This window comes from Palaemon carinicauda, chromosome 1, assembly GCF_036898095.1.
Source record: "Palaemon carinicauda isolate YSFRI2023 chromosome 1, ASM3689809v2, whole genome shotgun sequence".
Classification (NCBI taxonomy): Eukaryota; Metazoa; Arthropoda; class Malacostraca; order Decapoda; family Palaemonidae; genus Palaemon; species Palaemon carinicauda.
In genome coordinates, this window is record NC_090725.1 from 336,802,087 (window position 1) to 336,808,857 (window position 6,771).

A 6,771-nucleotide genomic window follows, 5' to 3' on the forward strand; every position below is an offset into this window, starting at 1 on the left:
GTCATATCAACCCCTCATAAAAAGAACAAGTCAATGAAAAATTTTAAATTTCTTGAGACTCAAGAGTAGGCATAATCATGAAACTGGGAAAAACCATATAAAACTTCGTAAACTAAGTATGAAGGAAAACAATATGAATTGATATGGGAAGATAATAACTTTCAAAAATGTTTACAACTAATACTGAAAGATTCCAAAAGAAGAAAATGCTAGCCATTGAAGCCCTGGGGGGTGAATATCCCTTGAAACCAATATGATATATTATCACCATTATAAAGAACTAGTTATTGGTTGCTACTGATTTTATCAAAGCATTTAATTCTCCAGATATCTATAAATATTCTGAATTCTAATCGTTTTCAATATTTTCTCCTACAGTAACCATTGGAGAGAAATGATTTTAATATTCCTTTAAAAGACAATCAGGAAGCCTTAATAAAAAAGGTGATATCTAAAGGGAATTAAGCTGTGTCATCATCATTATATCTAAACATTTTCTATATAAAAACAATAAACACATTATAAAATGAGCAATGGATTCCAAGAAATTCTAAATTATCATGTTTCAAGATTTTAGAAAAGTCTAAATTATCATGCTTCATGAATTGATTAGGAATACATTTTCAAGCTAGAAAGCCTAAACTCCTTAAAAATAGCTAGCATTTTCAGCACACCAAACTATCAACAATTAACCAATGACAAAATATCAGCCTTCAGCAAGATCCACGAAAAGAGACTTCAGAAGACTGTTATTAAAGAATCCGACTACATATTCTCAGAGAGGATTACTTTCTGGACAGAACCACCATCAACATAAATCTGATGGCTAAGAAAAGTTTACCACTGTAAGTTCAAACCATACAATTAACATGAGGTAAGAATAATTATGATCTAACCAAATAATTTATATCATGTGCAATTCTCCAGATTATTCCACATGATGAGCAAGATTCAAATCAAACAGAGCAGGCAAAGTGGAACTAAATTGCTGTTGCTGAATCTTGGTAATTGCAAAAAAAAAAAAAAAAAAAAAAGAAAAAAAAAAGCAGCAGCAGCTGAGCAAAATAACTTCGAAAAACCATAACAATCATCATAGGTTTCATGCCATTAAGGTGCATAAAAGTGTTCTAATCAAAGACAACTCTTAATGACCAGCAAATATTCACACGATAGGAAGGCCTAATGGCAAGTAAGGATAAAACCTAATCCTTATATCATAAGCTAAAACATAGGGCAAAACCACGGATTTGTTAAGTAGCTTTCCAATCTATCGCCTTAGTCCAATATTAATAGGTGCCACCTAGATTCCTAGAGTGAGGTATTATAAAAAATACCGTGAAGAATAGACATCACAGCAAAAAAAGGAAATCTGCACCCAGCAGGACCTTACCAGATTCAGAAACTGGTCATCAGTTAAGTAAAGTTAAGATTAAATATCTGGTCTTATGATAAAAGGTCAGTTTACAAATATACATTATACCCTATAATCGGATTGATGACTTGGTACGTCATTCTCGTAAAAAGAAGACAAAATGTACTACAGTTTGTGAAAAACTGGCCATTCCATAATAGTAGAAAATTATTTAGCTAATATGTTCTCTGATTCTTAATAGTACTACGATCAAATGTTTTTGTCACTTCAAATGCTATATAGAAATCATGGCAAACATACAAGCACTATGGTTAATTCAAATTTGAATTAAGTGTCACAACTGAAAATATGGCCTTTTTTCTAGAGTCCTGATAAAACAAGATAAAACCAACAGTTTTATACCTCGTATACATACGAAAAAATAATTTAAGTAAAATTCTTAATTGATGACAATACATTAGTTAGAGTGAGGCTTGCTATTGAGGCTCCTAGTAAATTTAGTATGACATAAGATAGCAAAAGACTGAGTTGATGATTCAGAGATATTTCAAGTTGCAAAGAAAGCATAACTTAATTGTACACTTTGTTCTATGCTGATATTTTCAAATAAAAACTAACAGTATCGTTCCTCATAGTTAAGACTTAATTAGTAGGCTATAATGTAAAATTTGAACTATATTGCACAAAAAGCAACAGATTTAAGGATTTATAGAAAAAAAATTAGTTTAAGAAATTAATTAGACAATATCAATGTACCTAGAGCCTCTCTTGTAAATTATTAATTCTCCCCACACCTAAAACCATGGCAGGTTTTTTTTTTTTTATGAAGCCACAGATTCTGAGATCCACTTTCACAGTAGAACAGCTGTTTTCTTGTGATTAATGGACATCACCAATATATCTGCCTTCAGTCATTTGTTAACCTCAAGCATGCGACCAACTGTAATCTGAAAAAAAAATAATCCATGAATTACTCTTCTTACAATTTGGGACAAATAAGACGTGTTGATAGGCAAGCTAAAACATATAACAAAAATATAATGTAAGAAATACTAAATGAGATTATAGCAAAATAATAATTTTGCTCTTCATAGCTCTTCTTTCATGGAAATCAATAATAACAAACAAAAATGCGTTCCATTGATTCAGTTTATAAGAAAATTTAACAATGTGATCTTAATGAATAATCTATATGTTATAAAAGACAACAAATTGGATTCCTAAGTTAGCTAAGAATAGCGTTCTTAGGTGGAAACTAACTTTAACCAATGGAAATTAGGGTATCAATTGGTATGAAAAATTGTCTAAAAATTATAATGAACGTTTCAAGTAATTCAAGGAGTAACATTTGGAATATTAGAAAACTCCAAAGTTGTAAGCATGGAAGTAACTGATTTATTATTATTGTTTAGGTAATTATTGCATCTTTTATTCTTTTTTTCAAATCAACGGACATGAATTAGTAAAATGTTCAATTTACAAAAGACCAAAGTTTTACAAATGTAAAATTTCAATACCCAACTGATATTTTTCATGTAGCTTTTCTGTACATAAAAAAATTCCTCATTTATGCCAGTTTTATATTGTAAGAAAAGAGACCGTGAATAAATATAAGTCCTATCTTAAGCGGTTGTTCAATTATACTATCAAAATTTTAAAAGAAATATGTCTGCAGCCTGGATAGAATAACCTTATTTCGTAATATACAACTAATAGCCGATTCATTGTATAAATATGTATATGTATATACACACACAAACACACACACACACACACACACACACACACATATATATATATATATATATATATATATATATATATATATATATATATATATATATATATATGCACATATATATTTATTTATATACACTTACTGTACATATGTGCTTTCATAGATTCTCTAAAAATTCATCTCTCTACTATGATTTCTAATTATCTACTATTCCTGCAGTATGTCATTCATCACTTCCAGAGATATTTTCAGATTGCCAGATAATTCTAAAGTTAATATTCTATTGCTTAGGAATGGACCTTTAGGAAGTTCAGCAAGGAAAATCCAAACATACCTTTAAAACACAGATTTGATAAAAGAAATATAGAAATTTCACCATTAAGGATGATATGATTCTACGAAAATCATAATTTTTGATCTTTTCATTGAGAATTTTTTCGTTTAATTACATTGAGAATTGCAGCTTAGTACGATCTTGTTAGTAAATCTGATTGCTGTTTGTAAACGAAGCTTTTCTCATTTATATATAAAAACATCTAATGTCATTAAATTACTGAACAGGAAGAACTGTGTAAACTTTAGTCTTTTGAGCTTTATAATGTTTACTTTACACAATTTCATGTAACCTATTTGAGAGCTACATACTCCAACTGAATGCTACCAAAGCTCTAGCAATAAGACATTCCAAACATCCTCTTAACTAAACGAACCAATGTCATGAAAAATTTTGTTTAAAACACATGATATTTAGACTATTTCAGAAAAGAAATGTTGCAATTAATTACCACTTTATTTGATATATCCTTCTTGTCTCATGAGTATAGATATGATTGACTCCTTATTAGAATTCCTGCACCTGACTGTAAGAAGATGACTTTGCTAAAAAACTTCTCATGATGATTGAGAATGAGTTATGCCTTCTAATCAGAAAAAAAAATAGTACAAATTTTTCAGTCAAAAGTTATCCTACAACCATAACCTAACACCTTACATGGTACCTTAAATGTCACTCTTAATAGAATACCATTTATATAGATAAAACGTTAAGGCGAAATATGTTATTTTCATTAGTAAAATAAATTTTTGAATATACTTACCCGGTGATCATATAGCTGTCAGCTCTGCTGCCCGACAGAAAAACCTAAGGACGAAATACGCCAGCGATCGCTATACAGGTGGGGGTGTACATCAACAGCGCCATCTGTCGAGCAGGTACTCAAGTACTCCATGTCAACACAGAACCAATTTTCTCCTCGGCCCACTGGGTCTCTATTGGGGAGGAAGGGTGGGTCCTTTAATTTATGATCACCGGGTAAGTATATTCAAAAATTTATTTTACTAATGAAAATAACATTTTTCAATATTAAACTTACCCGGTGATCATATAGCTGATTCACACCCAGGGGGGTGGGTAGAGACCAGCATATATGTTAACATTAAGAGCTAAGTATTTCGTATTTCATTTTAGCAGTTATTCAAAATAACAAACATAAAATTAATAAGTACCTGGTAAGGAAGTCGACTTGAACAATTACTCTGCCTTTTTTAAGTACGTCTTCCTTACTGAGCCTCGCGATCCTCATAGGATGCTGAGCGACTCCTAGGAGCTGAAGTATGAAGGGTTGCAACCCATACTAAAGGACCTCATCAAAACCTCTAATCTAGGGGCTTCTCAAGAAAGAATTTGACCACCCGCCAAATCAACCAGGATGCGAAAGGCTTCTTAGCCTTCCGGACAACCCAAAAACAACAATAAAAAGCATTTCAAGAGAAAGATTAAAAAGGTTATGGGATTAGGGGAATGTAGTGGTTGAGCCCTCACCCACTACTGCACTCGCTGCTACGAATGGTCCCAGGGTGTAGCAGTTCTCGTAAAGAGACTGGACATCTTTAAGGTAAAATGATGCGAACACTGAATTGCTTCTCCAATAGGTTGCATCCATTACACTCTGCAGAGATCTGTTTTGTTTGAAGGCCACTGAAGTTGCGACAGCTCTAACTTCATGTGTCCTTACCTTCAGCAAAGCATGGTCCTCCTCATTCAGATGGGAATGAGCTTCTCGAATCAAAAGTCTGATATAATAAGAAACTGCATTCTTCGACATTGGTAAAGAAGGTTTCTTAATGGCGCACCATAAAGCTTCTGATTGTCCACGTAATGGCTTAGTACGTCTCAAATAGTACTTAAGAGCTCTTACCGGGCATAGTACTCTTTCTTGTTCATTTCCAACCAAATTAGCAAGGCTTGGAATATCGAACGATTTGGGCCAAGGACGAGAAGGAAGTTCGTTTTTGGCTAAAAAACCAAGCTGTAAGGAACATGTAGCCGTTTCAGATGTAAATCCAATGTTCCTGCTGAAGGCGTGTATCTCACTGACTCTTTTAGCTGTTGCTAAGCAGACGAGGAAAAGAGTTTTCAAAGTGAGATCTTTAAAAGAGGCTGATTGAAGTGGTTCGAACCTTGCTGACATAAGGAATCTTAGTACCACGTCTAAGTTCTAACCTGGTGTGGCCAACCGACGCTCCTTCGAGGTCTCAAAAGACTTAAGGAGGTCCTGTAGATCTTTGTTATTGGAAAGATCTAAGCCTCTGTGACGGAAGACTGCTGCCAACATGCTTCTGTAACCCTTGATCGTGGGAGCTGAAAGGGATCTTTCCTTCCTTAGGTATAAAAGGAAGTCAGCTATCTGAGTTACAGAGGTACTGGTTGAGGATACTGATTTCGACTTGCACCAGCTTCGGAAGACTTCCCACTTCGACTGGTAGACTTTGAGAGTGGATGTCCTCCTAGCTCTAGCAATCGCTCTGGCTGCCTCCTTCGAAAAGCCTCTAGCTCTCGAGAGTCTTTCGATAGTCTGAAGGCAGTCAGACGAAGAGCGTGGAGGCTTGGGTGTACCTTCTTTACATGCGGCTGACGCAGAAGGTCCACTCTTAGAGGAAGTGTTCTGGGAACGTCTACTAGCCATTGCAGTACCTCGGTGAACCATTCTCTCGCGGGCCAGAGGGGAGCAACCAACGTCAACCTTGTCCCTTCGTGAGAGGCGAACTTCTGCAGTACTCTGTTGACAATCTTGAACGGGGGGAACGCATAAAGGTCTAGATGGGACCAATCCAGAAGAAAGGCATCTATGTGAACTGCTGCTGGGTCCGGAATCGGTGAACAATAAATTGGGAGCTTCTTGGTCATCGAGGTTGCGAACAGATCTATGGTAGGCTGACCCCACAAGGCCCATAGTCTGTTGCATACATTCTTGTGAAGGGTCCACTCTGTTGGGATGATTTGACCCTTCCGGCTGAGGCGGTCTGCCATGACATTCATGTCGCCTTGAATGAACCTCGTTACTAGGGATATGTTTCGATCTCTTGACCAGGTGAGGAGGTCCCTTGCGATCTCGTACAACGTCATCGAATGAGTCCCTCCTTGTTTGGAGATGTACGCCAAGGCTGTGGTGTTGTCGGAGTTCACCTCCACCACCTTGCCTAGAAGGAGGGACTTGAAGCTTCTCAAGGCCAGATGAACTGCCAGTAGCTCCTTGCAGTTGATGTGCAACGTTCTTTGATCCGTATTCCACGTGCCCGAGCATTCCCGACCGTCCAATGTCGCACCCCAGCCCGTGTCCGATGCGTCCGAGAAGAGAAGGTGGTCGGGGGTCTGAACAGC